Source organism: Pimephales promelas, chromosome 23 (genome assembly GCF_988280905.1).
Source record: "Pimephales promelas chromosome 23, fPimPro1.hap1.1, whole genome shotgun sequence".
NCBI lineage: Eukaryota > Metazoa > Chordata > Actinopteri > Cypriniformes > Leuciscidae > Pimephales > Pimephales promelas.
The window spans coordinates 16,934,919-16,950,677 of record NC_142791.1 but is presented as its reverse complement, the minus strand read 5'-3'; the positions used below and the strand labels follow the sequence as shown (position 1 = coordinate 16,950,677).

At 39.4% G+C, this 15,759-nt stretch overlaps 1 protein-coding gene across 1 annotated transcript in view; it reads right to left on the bottom strand.

Annotated features, from left to right (window-relative positions):
• Positions 1-15,759, bottom strand: part of ror2 (receptor tyrosine kinase-like orphan receptor 2) — a 96,345-nt gene that overhangs the window by 58,583 nt on the left and 22,003 nt on the right. The gene's annotated exons all lie outside the window — the stretch shown is intronic.

Sequence of the window (15,759 nt, the reverse complement as noted above, 5' to 3'; positions counted from 1 at the left end):
TTTAAGTGTTAATCTCCAAGTCGGTCGGTTTGACATTTTTGTGCAGGCTACATTTGATCGTTTAGACGCGCATATGAAGCCCAGAGTATAATTTGCTTGTCTTGTTGCGGTCTGTTTCGGAGCGCGCCGCACTGGGAACAGCATCTCTTGCGCAAATTTTGTGCTTGTAATAGCTCTTTTTATTATTAAAAGCGTCCCGCAATTTAGTAACAGCAGAGACTGCATTTTACTACAATCATCGATCGTGCTGATTCTGTCTTAAAGTTTGAGTTTTAGGGAGAAATGACAGCGCACCGCCGCGATGGGAAGGAAGTTGGCTAGACAGAATGCGGCTATTGTTTTTAATGTTTTTTTTTTTTTACCTCAATATATTCTTTAATATTTGGAAATCAGACTAATAGGCTATCACAGATCTAAAGTGTAACCAGGCTACGTACGTGCGTGCTGTTGCACCGCGTGAGAGATCTCTCTCTTTCTCTTCTGGACTGCGAATTGCAAACATGCATCAAATAGTTTAATTAATACGGCTTTGCAAACATTGCACTTTGCTGTCTTGCTCTGCTGCGGTGTTTCCAGTGTGAAGTATTTCCACCATATGATTTCCACACAGCGAACATGTTATAGCTCAGTGCTATCCTGCTAGCTGGCTGCAAACTGCGGAATGGATTTCCTGAGCGGGGGTGTGTCTCATTGAGCCCTATGTTTTACAGTCACTGATTGAGCTGCACCTCCGTTCAGGGTATCCATTCCCCAGTTTGCAGCCAGCTATAGCAGACTAGCAGGCCCGGCGGGAATCACTTTTGGAGTCATTTCAGCAGCCAACGTTAAAGCGCAGACATGGATCATAAATATCGGATTTCTCCGCAGGTTGGATCGGAAAAATCCGATACGTGAATTACGCTGGTATCGGTCCCGATACCGATACTGGATCGAATCGGCCCCATCCCTAACTATAACCTCTTCAAAATCAGGTTAATCACAGGTTTCCTCACTTTTTTAAGTAAATAAATTTCATTCATAATTGAAAAAAAAAAATAGGTTATGTAGAATTGTTAGGCAAATTGTTATTTTTTCAAGTTTATTTACTTAAAAAAAGGGAGGAAACCCATTGCCTTAAGTAAACTTATCACTTATTACAGTGGCATTAGATGGCAACTTCTTGATTCTGTAATCTTATTTTTCCCAAATACAGAAATTGTAAAAAAAAAAAAAAAAGAAAAAAAAAAAGAAATGAGTATGATTAGAAATCTAACAGAAATTAAATGATTAAAAAAAACGAAAAAAAACTCACAAGCACAAAAAATATGTGCTTCTACAGTAAATCAATTACTATAAATAAGATATATTACTATTGTAAAAATTCATTGTAAAATAAAAAGTATATATTTTTAAATTATATATTTGTAAAATTACAATAATACTGTTTATGGCTGTGAAATAAAAAAAAAATATGAATGAAAATCTGGTAAGTCCGTGCGCTCCGGGCGGGAATCATATAAAAAGCAAGAAAATTGTAAAATAATTCTTTGCTAATGTTACATATAGTACACAGCTAAAGAGCCCGATATAGATCCTGGTGTCTCGATGCATGTTCTGCAGAGTTTCCCACTTCACATAACTGTATACATCATTTATATGACAAATGATTGTCTCAAATTCAGCACAAACTCCCACTTTACAGCAAACAGTGTGTTCAGACGAACTGCTCGTCGCTAAAAACTTATTGCATCCGTGTGTGTTAGCACATCTGCGCATGCTGGTGTTTGCTGTAAAGTGGAGATCTGGGAAGCAGAGGAGTTGCTGGAAGTGTGCGTTTCTGGCTTTTTTCAGACAGGACAGTGAGGAGAGACAGGACAGGACTGTGAAGAGAAGGGAAGAGGATTGGGAAAGGACCCTTGAGTGCTGTGCTATTGCACCATACGCCAGAGCAGTTCAGACCAAAATGCCTTCAGAGACGGGGGGTGTTAATCAAAGGTAATTTCATCACAAAATTACTATTGTTTTACTATACTATATTTTATAGCATATTTTGTATTATACTTTAACTTTACAATACTATTGTTAGTAATAATATTACATGTTAATTTCTTGGAAAAACACTTAACGGTGATCATAAGATCAGCATTCTTGAATTTTTTTGCCATTTGAAGAAGTGTTTGTTTTTCATGAGACTTTTGGCGCTTTTCCACTACACAGTACCAGCTCGACTCAACTCGATTCGGCTCGGCGCGCCTTTATTTGGTTTTCCACTGTGTAAAACTTTAACCTGTTCCTGCTTTCTGGTACTTTTTTTGTACCACCTCCAGCGAGGTTCTGAGCGAGCTAAGGCGATACTAAAATGTCACGTGAAAACAATGCCGACTGCTGATTGGTCAGAGAGAACCGTTACCATAAACTGCATCATCATTACACACGCCAGATGGAGTATCCAGAATAACCTCGCTATTTTTAAATAGTTTGGCCAGAGATAGTCACTAAACTAACTACTATTATTATTATGGCAACTCGGAAGAATACGCCGTCGGTCAAACGACGAGGTGCAGACTTTCCTTTGTTTGGTGGCCAAAAAGAGAAGATCCAGCGAGAGCTTGATGGGGCAACGAGGAACGAAAGGCGTCGCTATGACGACCGGGTACTATTTGTGGCTGTCTGCAATAGAAAACGGAATGAAAAGCGAGCTGAGTCGAGCCGAGCCGAGTCGGTACTGGTAATGGAAAAGCACCATTTGTGACTTTTCCTACTTCATACTTCAATAAAAAAAAAGTGTCACTATGACAAAAATGTATTTCTTTATTTGATATTTTATAATAGGGATTTCATAATATCTAAACATAAATTTAAAAGGAAAACGTGAGGAAAAAAACTATATTAGTATATTTAAAGAGTCGAAGTGCTGGAAAAAGTGTGAAGCACTTGAAACCTGAAAGTCCATGAAAAGTGCTTGAATTTCACTCTCAAAAGGTTATACTAATAAATATAATGTAAAAACATTTGACCATTTCTGCCACGATACCATGGTTACAGTCAGTATGATTCTCTTGCGCTGTGCGAACTGATATCTGTGGTTTATAACAAAGAAGTCAGCGCTAAATATGAATGCTTCCCGCTAGATCTCGCAGGACAACCCTAAGGAAATGATGTGTTTTTTGGAACCTAAGTTGATTAATTGTTCGGAAACTGAGAAAAAAAGAAAAGAAAAATGAACATGGCAGTTGGGTTGTTTCAAAGAAGGTTATTATGTTTTAATTATATCCTGAAAACAGGCATATGTATTCATCTGGAATAACAGGCACCAATTGGCACCAGCAATGTGCATTAATCAGGTAAAATAAGAGCCAATGCTCAATATTGACTTGCAGATAAACGAACCGTAGCTTCCTGTGGACTGAATCTCCTTCCATTGATCATGAGCACACATTCACATACAGCTCAAGTGGTTCTTCACCGGATTTGCCACGAAACAATCATTCATGTCCAACATGCCATTCTAAAGACCATGCGATTAACAAGGTGTATATAACACTGATCTGCAATCCAGCTTTTGGGTGACTTAACTAATGTGGCCTAATGTCTCAAATACATCAACAATTATCTTGATTATTGGTTAATCTGTTGATTAATTATTTGGTTAAACCACAATCAAATGAAAAAACTGATGAAAAATAAATAGATTTGAAACAAATATTTGCAAAATTGTTGTTCCACATCCTTCCCATTGTTGTCCTCAAAGTAAATCTTGGCAGTAAAAACAAAGAGAGATTGCATCTATAAAGGCTCAGCGTAATTAAACATTATGTACAAAAAAGTGGTTCAAATTAAACCTGGTTGCTTATGATTGGAAAGCATAAGTTAAAATCACCAAATTCAAAATAATAAGAAAACCAAATGAAGGATGAGGATACAAAATGGAAATACGAGACATTTAGATAAAACGTAGGTTTCCCCATAGCCTTCAGTCTACGACACAGATGTCTCGGCCTTATCATCTCTGTGACTGCCACTGGGGTGTCTGTGTAACTTCACACGAAGAAACCATAACATCTTGTGGGAAATCAGGACAGATCAGCATGGAGATGTACAAAGCGGTGTGGCGAGGCACAGCTGAATAAGTGTTTTCGATAGGTATATGAACTTACAGCTGCGGACTCCACCCGCTAGACACACTTTATACATGCCTGGAAAATAAACTGATCCTGGCCCACACAACCGAGGCCTTTTGAGCAAATGTATTACACAGAGAGTAACAGTGATGCAGGGAACACCATACACACACCTCTGTGTAACAAGATAACAAACTTCAATGCAAAATACACCCAGCATTTTTTCCCACTCACTGGCTGAAAAGTGCAAGAAACTAGGGCTGCATGAAAAACGAATAAACGAATAAATCACGATAGTTTGCTCATTAAATATGATCGCGATAATTTAAATCACGATTATTCTCATTTGAAATTATATATAAATAATACGTTTGATAAAACGATTTTTAACGTATTTAATAATTAACAGCAGTCAAATACTTAAAATTTTGTAAAAACATTTAATGGTTTCAGCTGAAAAGTTTTGGTAGCTGAAATTTCATTGCATCCCTAATGTAAAAGATGGAATGTAATAAAGACAATCTCACGTATCGCATCTTCTTTACACTTTACACCTACACTTTGCCTAATAAGCCTGTAGTGGCACATTACAGTATGGACTTCATTTAACCAACTATGAAACTTCATCACACCGTAAATCAATACAAAAACGTTGCATCGGTTACAATTGTATTGATAAAAGTAAGTTGAACACTACTTACAATTCTTACAGCTCTTTGTAATTTGTTTTCACATAGGCTATGTGACCGTTGACCAAAACCAGTCACATGGGTCAGTTCTGTGAAATTGAGATTTATACATCATGAACGCTGAATAAATCATGTATGGTTTGTTAGGATATGACAATATTTGGACGAGATGCAAATATTGTAACATCTGGAATCTGAGGGTGCAAAAGAATCGAAACATTGAGAAAATCGCCTTAAAGTTGTTCATTTATGTTCGCGATTGTGCTGCATACTTAAAAAATAAATGCTTTATATATTTACGGTAGGAAATTTACTAAATATATTAATGGAATATGACCTTAACTGATTTTTGGCATAAAAGAAAAATGGATAAATTTGACACATACAATGTTTTGTTGGATATTTCCACAAATATACCCGTGCGACTTAAGACTGGTTTTGTGATCCAGGGTCATATATGATGTCTTATGAGAAGCAAATCAGTGAGATCAATGAGACAAACCACAGATTCAGATCGCTCCACTAATGCAAATTTACACGATACTCATCTTTGAAATGACTAAACACTAAACAGACCGCGGCTACGTAGTTGCTACGCACCTGAAAATGTGCAATTCCAAAAATTAATTTCAATAACTCCAAATGATGTAACATGTTCACTTTCTATCGTAGCACAGTTGCACAAACCACATTTATTCACCAACCATGATAGCAAACAATATGTTCAAGAATCATGTTAGGATTTATTAGTTCGTCTGGTTATTACAGAGAATCCATGACTACATTTACATGCAGCCAATAACACGTTCAAAACCGGGATATTAGCAATAACCCGGTCGCGAACGGCCATGTTAACACCAGCAAAAACCGAGATGTTATACCTGGGGTAGCCCTTTTCTAACCCGATTTTTTGGGTCATGTAAACCCGTATCGGCATATCCCCATAGTGATTTGTGTTCTGCGCATGTTCTATTCGCAAGGAATCTTGAGGTGCGTTCCATTCGACCGTAAGTGGACTGCGAAGTGGACTTCACAGGGTATTTCGCCATCTTAAGTGAGATTCCAATTCGAAGGGAACAAACATGTTCAGTTCGAAGGGCACTGCAAACGGCATAGGGAATAAGGGAACATCGATACATCACTTCACAGGAAGTCATTGAAGTAGACTTCAAATGATAAACCGTGTTCAGGGAGTAGGGAGCAGTGAACACTGCATAGGGACCCTGTCAAATGGAACGCACCTTTGGTCTTTTGAGTAGAGAAACTTCTCGGCGTGCAGTATACCGGAAGTAAACATGGCGAGACCAGGCGAGACACAGCACAGCACAATTTTGGAGCGAGCTCAGTAACGTTACCAGCATCAAAGTGCAAACAAAGCCGATCGCTATCTGCCCCGAACTATTCATTATTCGCGTGGTGCTGCTGTTGTTTTTGAATACAGGAAGAAGAATCGGAAATGACGCATATTGCGTCTTAAGTTTGTCCGTACGTCTAGACGGCGCTAATCGCGCGTTGCTGTTTACGTTGGGATATTGCAATTCCATGTATACAGGAGAAACTCTCTCCGCTCACGCATGTAAACGGGTTATTCCTAATGTTTCAGAAACCCGAATAGTGACCTTAACCCGACCATAACCCGAAAATTGGCTGCATGTAAACGTAGTCCATGAGTATAAGAGTGTGTAAATGAATGCGTTTGCCTGTTCCACAGCCCTTTCTGTTTGAGTGCAACAGGATATTCAACATGCACTCCTGCTTTCCTGTGAGGCTTCAGACTGATCACTGGGTTTGCTGAGCTTGACTTCTACACGCTCTGACCGAAGACTCCCGGCGGTCATACACGTCAAATTGTTTGCAGACTGGCAAGTTGGACAAAGCCCACAGCTAGCTTGTGTTAGAGGCAGCCAATCACCAGACTCCAGGAGCACAGCAGGAGGGATAACACACGGCTTTAGCTTCACACCTGCATTACATTACTCTAATCGCCACAGATGTGGATGGGAATGGAATGGGCCAGATTAGATTTTCACAAAAAAATAATTAATTTAGTAAATTAATCAGACAGTTCCAGATACAAAGTCATCAGATGTATGATAGAAATCACTTAAATTATGGTTTCCAAGGTGTTGCTATGCAGTGTTTTAATGCAATGCTAGGCAGTTGCAAGAGTAGTGGCTCAAATCAAAAGCCAAATTGAAAACGTAATTAATAATGACTGCAGTTTTTCTTAATAAACCGGCCGGCTTAAACATCATAATGGCAAAAGTAAAACCGATGTCATGGTTCAGTAACAGAACTAAAGGTCTTTCATGGGGAAGATACACATTTTGTGAAGCGGTGGGAGAGCATGTGGACAGAATATTCCCCTCAGGTCCTGTTCCTCAGGCATCCGAATCTGCCCTGCGGCTCCTCTAAGGGCAGGAGAGGTTTAATGGGAACAAGGAAGCACTTGTGTTGGGACTGGGAGGACTACACAGGATTCTGCAGTGTCTTCTGCTAAACTCCTGACATGCTTTAGGACCAGTTAAACACATGTTGGCGTGTGGCATGACTGCCTGACTGCCTCCAGGACTTACATGGATTCATCTCAACAATTTAATGTTTGATATGTGATGCACATTAAATGCTACCAGTCATTTCTTTCCAAAAAGAAAATCCCAGAACATCAATGTTCTTGTATTGTTGATGTCAGGATTTTAAATCAGAAAAGGAAAGCATTTAACTCAATAAATTATACTCACTAATAAAAGGTCTTTTCTGTATTATTCCCAATAAACACACTTGAAATAGAAGCAATTACATCCCCATAGAAAATGATCGAAGTTAATTTCCAATGATCAAAATGTGAATTATCCAGTTATCCTTTCAATAACAAAACAAATCAGATACGCAATTAAAGCCTATAAACATAAAATATTTACAATTCTTTTATATCATAAATATAATTTTAGAATTGTTTTTTAACAGCAAACCCTATACAGGAGCAAACATTACCATTATAGGGTATAAATATTATAATATTTAAAACCTAATGGACAGAAATTTTACAAAAAAATATAGCATTAAAACGATATTTTGAGCAGCTAGCCCTTCGTATATGCAAATACATTTCATTTTATTGCTGTCAATACATCAATATTTCAGGTTGCGTGCAACGTGGTAGAAACATTACGTAAAAATACACACAAATACGTGATGAGATCATGTTTGATAAAAACTAGCAATTGCGTAAAACCAGACCATATGGACTTTTTCAAAGGCAAAAATGACTTTTTTCACGGTCGGAAATCAGATTTCTTTTTAAATCGACATCATCGTCTCTTTAGTAGTGCGTAGCTAATAGATCTGTAAAGTCAACTACTCGAAAATCCCACCATAATAAAGGGTTTTATGTAAAGAAATGTAAGACAAAATAACGGGTAGTGGAAAAATGATGTAGGAGTAAAAACATTGTGTGAGGTGTGGCGAGAAACTTGAAATGTGTTATTTTAGGGAGAAGGGGCACAGAGAGTGCAAAGAGTCAGAATGGCTGTGGGCTGCCGAATGAAAACGGACTCGGAAACGGAGAACAGCGAGAGCCAGGGACTCCCTTTGGGCCTGTGCTCTCGGAAAGACAAGCCCAATTTATCATGTGTGAAGTGCAGCTCTCCGTTAACACCCCGAACGATTAAACGAGCAGACATGAGATGTCCTGGGGAGCAGAAAAATAACAGAGTCTGGAAAAATCATTCGAGGATCCACGAACCTCTCGTGCCGGTTCCAGCGCCAAAGGAAAACACACCTCAGACGTTATAGTTCCTCTAAGTGTCTTGGCCAGAATGGTGTCGGTTAAGAGGGCCAAGGCAAAAAAAACATCAATTTGCTCTGAACGTTGAGTTCTGCTGTAAGACTAAACAGGGTTTAGTGCTGACAGTCTCATCTGCCGTTTGACCATATACACTCACAATCCATAAGAAATGTTAAATAATCAAATCAAAAGGGTCGCAGCTGTTTAGTACTGAAGAGAATGATGGGATCTCGTACTCTGCAAGAAGATTGCATTAACTTTTTCTCTACAACCGTATTTCAAATGGTAAAGTCGCCCCCTGTTGTGAAAATCAAGCTTTTAGTGTTGTTTATATGTCTATGTGGTGTTATTAATATGCTTTAAAGGAACACTCCGACTTTTTGGGACTTTAGCCTATTCACCTTACCCCCCAGAGTTAGATAAGTCCATACATACCTTTTTCATCTCCGTGCGTGCTATAAGTCTGTTTGACGCACCCACCGCTAGCCTAGCTTAGCACAAAGACTGGATGTGAATGGTTGCAGCTTTCATACTAATCCAAATGAGTGACAAAATAACGCAAACGTTTTCCTATTTACATGTTGTGATTTGTATAGTCAGAGTGTGCAAATATCAAGGCCATATGAGACACAGACATCTTTTAACCGTATAAATAATTCTGAAGGCGAAGCACTGCTACTTGGGCAGATTGATAACCATCACCTGAGACGCACCGTGACGAGGAGCAGAGAGTTCGCTCAGTGTTTGGGTAACAGAGTCAGCAATTACTAACGTTAGATAGAAAAGCATAGTTTATCATGGGTGTTTGCTTTATTGTATGAGCTGTGACAATAAACAGGGGAGACCAGGTACCATGTTTCATTGATTTCCAACCAAAAACGCACCCAGATTTATAAATATCACATGAATAAATAATTATTATTACAGGAATCAATATATTTTAAATGCAATTTATTAGCTGAACCAAATGTATTCAACGTATACAGTATAATTGCATTACTATAGGATAGAATACGGGGAAAGTAATAGCACAAATTGTTTTTGCACAATGAACTCACAGCCTATCGTACTCTTTTGCACGCTCAAGTTCGTTATTTCCATGGTTATTTCAAATTTAGGCTACTAGGCGCGCAGGGTGCAAGTTCAACGCGGTGAACGCGCTCGTTTTTTTTCCAAGCGCGTCCGCACCGCATCAAGATAAAAACATATTCATACCCTAATCATATAATAGTGTCACTAACGTTACATTAGATCTGGCTAAAGGCACTGTTACAGTAGGTCATCTAAAAACATAACGGAACACTTACCTCAGCCGCAGGTGATCCACTTGTCCTGTCTGTGCTATCGATGGGATGGCCGTATCCTTCAGCACATTATGGTCCGTGTGGCAAATTCCATTTTTTCAAAATAGTCGTCCATTGAAATGTACCGAGCAAACATAATGTCCCTTGATAATCTATTTAGGTGTGTTTGGATAAATATCCAGAGTAAGTTAGCCATTTTCAGCGTTTTTAGTTGGAATTCTGTGAAACATGGTATTACCTCCCCTGTTTACAGTCGCAGCTATTTACAATAGAGCGAAAACCCATGACTCTAAACTATTTTACTATTTATAAATTGCTGACTCTGTTACCCAAACACTGAGCGAACTCTCCGCTCCTCACCACGGCGTGTCTCAGGTGATGCGGTTATTACTCCGTCAAAGTAGCAGTGCTTCGCCTTCAGAGAATAGTTCCCAGGTTTTATACGGTTAAAAAATGTCTGTGTCTCATTTGACTTTGTTATTTGTACATTCTGTGACTATACAAACCACAACATGTAAATAGGAAAACGTTTGCGTTATTTTGCCACTCATTTGGATTAGTATGAAAGCTGCAACCATTCACATCCAGTCTTTGTGCTAAGCTAGGCTAGCGGTGGGTGCGTCAAACAGACTTATAGCACGCACGGAGATGAAAAAGGTATGTATGGACTTATCTAACTCTGGGGGGTAAGGTGAATAGGCTAAAGTCCCAAAAAGTCGGAGTGTTCCTTTAAGACAAACCAAGTGTAAATTCATAAGTCGACAGTATTGCCGAGTATTTTCTCGGATTAAAACTGCAGTGAACCAAACACTGTGTCCTAACTACACGCGACGCGATAAAATTCCAGCGACAGCAAGTGTGTGTCCACACTAGACGTGACGCGACTGTGAGACGCCACGCATTCAGAATAGCGTGTGAGCAGAGTCTCTCTGTGAAAGCACACTGTTGGCCCGCACTCGCATTGGAAATGGGTGAGGACAATCAAATCAAGAAATAACATTATTAAAAATCTAAACATTAACAAAATATAGCCTACTCATTGACTAATTTTGTTATGAAGTACAGTTGTATGTTTGCATTGAATTCATTTTGAACGCTATATTACATGCTTTCAAAATCTGAGGTAAATTATCATCGCTTGTGGCACAGTGACCTAACCTGGCCCTAGCCAGATGAATTTCGCTCCGCCTAGCTCCACTCATCCATCTGGAACTGATCCATTGAAATGGTGTTTCAGAAGGCTGGGCCTTATCAAAAATCCTTGCATATGATTGGATAAGCCACTTGTCTGTCATCTTTATCGACGTGCTATTTCAACCACTCACACCGAAGCCAACCCGTGACGCTGATGAGAGCGACGCAACTGAAATATTAGGAAATATTAAATGAAACAATATTAGGTAGATTGGACAACACGGATGAAATAGCAGCATCAATGTTAACGCTTGCTTCCTCGATGCAAGCCGCCATTGTTGTAGCTTCTCCACTACGTCACATCTATGAAACTCCCGCCCTGCGTCCTGATTGGCTAAGCCATAAAGTTGGTTGGAGAAATCACTCTCAATGGAAGAGGTTCCAGATGGATGTGAGTGAAGCTAGGCGGAGCTAAGCGGAACGACATTCATCGGGCTAGGGCCAGGTTAACAGTGATCTATTTTTAACTAAAAATAAATAATGTATACTCATAACCAGTGTAATTTCTTCATTCTGTCAGCCATGACGTCGCAGAAATAGGAAATAACCGTTTCTAAATTAGAAACTTTGCGTGTCGCCGCCACGTCTGGTTAGGACAAAAACTCTGATTAACATGGAAAAGATACATTTTATCGCGTGTCGCGGCGTCGCGTGTATTCTTTGGCGATCATAGATAAGGTTTAAGGGATAAAATGGGAGGGTTTAAGACATTTGTGACCAATGTGTCCCCCTCAAACAGGTCATGGGTTTGATTCCCAGGGATTGCATGACCTGATAAAACATGCATCTTGAATGCAATGGATAAAATTGCTTGTCAATGCATGAATGTAGGCCTATATAATGCACTATATAAGGCCTATATAAGTGTGCATCCCCTAGATTTCATTAATCGGTGGTGTTCTGGACACAGGTGTGTGTGTACAGCACGTATAGAGTGCTGAAAGAGCTGAAACCAGGTGAACCATGCATGGGCACAGGAAATGAGGAGGGAGGAATAATGAGGTTTTTTGGTTTCTGAGTCACCCTGACTGTACACTAATGCTTTCACAGAGCGTCTCAGATGTATATCTGCACAAAGACAGGCCTGTAATTAGTGAGTCTGACGCAAACAGACCCAGACTCCACTTTTATTGCTGCCATCCTATTCTCATGACTGATAACTACAAATGGGTAACTCAATTGGGCAGACACATGAAAAGCTTGAAGGCTCTTCTTACCTTACTTGGAGAGGAGCTCTCTCAGTTTGATGTGGCTTGTCATCCCCGCTAGGACATCTACCCGTATCACGGTCCTGATCAAATGAGGGCTTTACACAAAGTAACCTTTCATAGCTGCTCCACTTCATCAAATCCTTGATAAGATCAAGGCATCTGAACATTCACAGAACCACAACTGTACTCAACACACTGTATTCAAAAGAATCTTTGAAAACATCAACACAAACTGTTTTAAACATCAATAATAATTAGAAACATTTCTTGATCATCAAACTAATATTGCACAATTTAACTGTTTTAGCTGAATTTCGGTTCAAATGAATGCAGTCTGGTTGAGCATAAGAGACTTTATGTTTTAGAGATTTTCTAAACCATAAAGTATTACGGTAGTGTGTCCATGAGAACCAATGCCATTTGGTTGTCGAAGACATGAAATCTGGCGTGATGCATGTGAAGGGCCCTTTCTTTTCTTTAGAAGAGCCACAATACAAAAGCCAGATCAGACTTTCAATGTTTTTTTCTTCTTTGTGGAGCTTGACTGTATAAATTAAAATCCAATTTTGCTGATTGGAAACAACAGCTCAGACATTAAGGTTTTATTGAAGAATGATAATAATGTGTGATTAAAGGATGCCATTTTTCATTTTGGGTGAAATATCCCTTTAAACTTCTAACATGAGTCACTCCAGTTGGAGTGGGATAGAGCCTTGGCCAAACTCAAATACAGGCCCTTTCGCGAACCTGCATCATCTGGTCTTTATTAATATAGTAAACGCTCCGACTGTGCTCAAAGAACGCGGTGTGAGGCAGCTTATGTGTCCCGGCCAGGCAAAAACGATCCATTTCCAGCTGCAGGTTTAAACTTTTCAGGGTATGATGGGAAGTTGTGTGCATTTGTGTGTTTGTCCTGATTTCAATCAAAGAGAAGGGAACTGTAAACATCATGACATCGAACACACAAGAGAGAAAGTGAGAGAGAATAACATAAGCCATGAATGATTGCACAGGTCGAGAAATTAAATGCAGATGTCATTGTGTACACGTTCAATAAATAGAAGCACATCTAGTTTCACTGCCTGTGCTCCATTAAGGGACAAACATTTGAGGCCATTTTATTGATAAAGTGACCAACATTACTTAACTCTCTAGTTCTCTTTAGGGATTCTTGTACTTCTTATGCTCATCCATAGGCAAGGGATTTGAACTTTGACTTCTAACAATTTCAAACTACTTCTAATTTTGTTTTGTAACTCGTCCTGCACCATTTGTGCTACAGAGAGGAATGATATTGTACGACTGGTTTTCTTGCGTTTCTTATGCTCACCAAAATTGCATTTATTGGTTAAACAAAAAACAGTAAAACACTAACATTTTGAAATATTATTCCAATTTTCCAATCAGAGCAGAGTAGACCAATCAAAACAGACGGTGTCATCTGACCAATGAGAGCAGAGTAGACCAATCACAACAGACTGGGTCATCTAACCAATCAGAGCAGAGTAGACCAATCACAACAGACTGGGTCATCTGACCAATCAGAGCAGAGTAGAACAATCACAACAGACTGGGTCATCTGACCAATCAGAGCAGAGTTGACCAATCACAACAGACTGGGTCATCTGACCAATCAGAGCAGAGTAGACCAATCGGAGCAGAGTAGACCAATCACAACAGACTGGGTCATCTGACCACTCAGAGCAGAGTAGACCAATCACAACAGACTGGGTCATCTGGCCAATCAGAGCAGATTAGACCAATCACAACAGACTGGGTCATCTAAACAATCAGAGCAGAGTAGACCAATCACAACAGACTGGGTCATCTAACCAATCAGAGCAGAGTAGACCAATCAGAGCAGAGTAGACCAATCGGAGCAGACTGGGTCATCGGTCCACTCAGAGCAGAGTAGACCAATCACAACAGACCGGGTCATCTAACCAATCAGAGCAGAGTAGACCAATCACAACAGACTGGGTCATCTGACCAATCAGAGCAGAGTAGACCAATCACAACAGACTGGGTCATCTAACCAATCAGAGCAGAGTAGACCAATCAGAGCAGAGTAGACCAATCGGAGCAGACTGGGTCATCGGTCCACTCAGAGCAGAGTAGACCAATCACAACAGACTGGGTCATCTAACCAATCAGAGCAGAGTAGACCAATCACAACAGACTGGGTCATCTGACCAATCAGAGCAGAGTAGACCAATCACAACAGACTGGGTCATCTGACCAATCAGACTTTAGGCTCTCAGAAAGATGTTTAGAGAGACCAAATTATTTATAGAACCCTTTCAGAAACTGTGAGAAAAGAGCATATGCTTTCATGTATAGCATAAGTATAGCACAGCATAAACCTACTGTAGGCGACTCCAAAACAAGATTAGGAACCTCTAAAATAGCACTTTAAAATGGTGGGTGTAAAAATGTACAAAATTTCATTGGAGTAATGGTTTCCCCTTAAGCCAACATGGAAAAATAAAACCTATTGCATGTTCAGGGTGTATGAGATTAATTCTTTAACATTATTGCAAATAAAAAATAGCCTAAATTTCCCTTAATCTTTCATCAAAATGCTAATCTTGCTAACTTGCTAATCTCTGATATGACATCTTACACCTGCCACAGTATCACTGCATCCCAAAAGCCTCCTCGACGACAAAAACCTTTTATGACTATTATTTTCAAAGTTCCTTCATTACAGAATATTGAAAACAAATATATCCTACGGCCCAAAAATGTGGAAAGGATGGCCTGGGCAGCTCAGGTTTGGGAACAGAGTTAAATGCTCAAAGCTTTTCGAAGAAACTCTCGGTTATATTTCATTTGAAACACTGTTTTGGTATGAAGTAACTTGAAACGACAATTCTATTTTGCCAGTTTCTAGAGCCGTTTTAAAGGCCGATCACATCAAAACAATGTGAGACTAAACTACACAGGCCTGGAACGAAGCCCATGCGTTTCAATTATGATAAAAAGAAAGCTAAAATGAGCTTAGAGTGCAAGAAGAAAATGTACATCCCGATCCAAGAGAGCCAGTTGATGCTAGGCCGTTACATACTTGTGGAAGTATGCTGTATTAAACATGAGGCAATGTCCTGTGACTGTTTATGAGGCAAATTAAAAACAGATTTCAGAGCGTTTGCTCAAGTATCATTAAAGGACCAGCATCTCAGCAGCTCAACATGAAACAGCAATCTGCGGGAAATACACTTCCATCTTCATCAGAGCAGGAATTAATCAAAATCAATGGCACAATATTACTTTCAGACAACTAGGGAGAAGAAACAACAGTGTAAAGACTGAAACAATCACCACACGTAAAACCACACACCCTTCCACAACTTACACATGAAACAGATTAAATCACAAGCATGAATCTGCAAAAACACATCCAACGTCTTGTATTAAGTGCCGGTAATGACAGTTTGATTCGATTTCAATAATTTATACCTAAATAGTTCACAG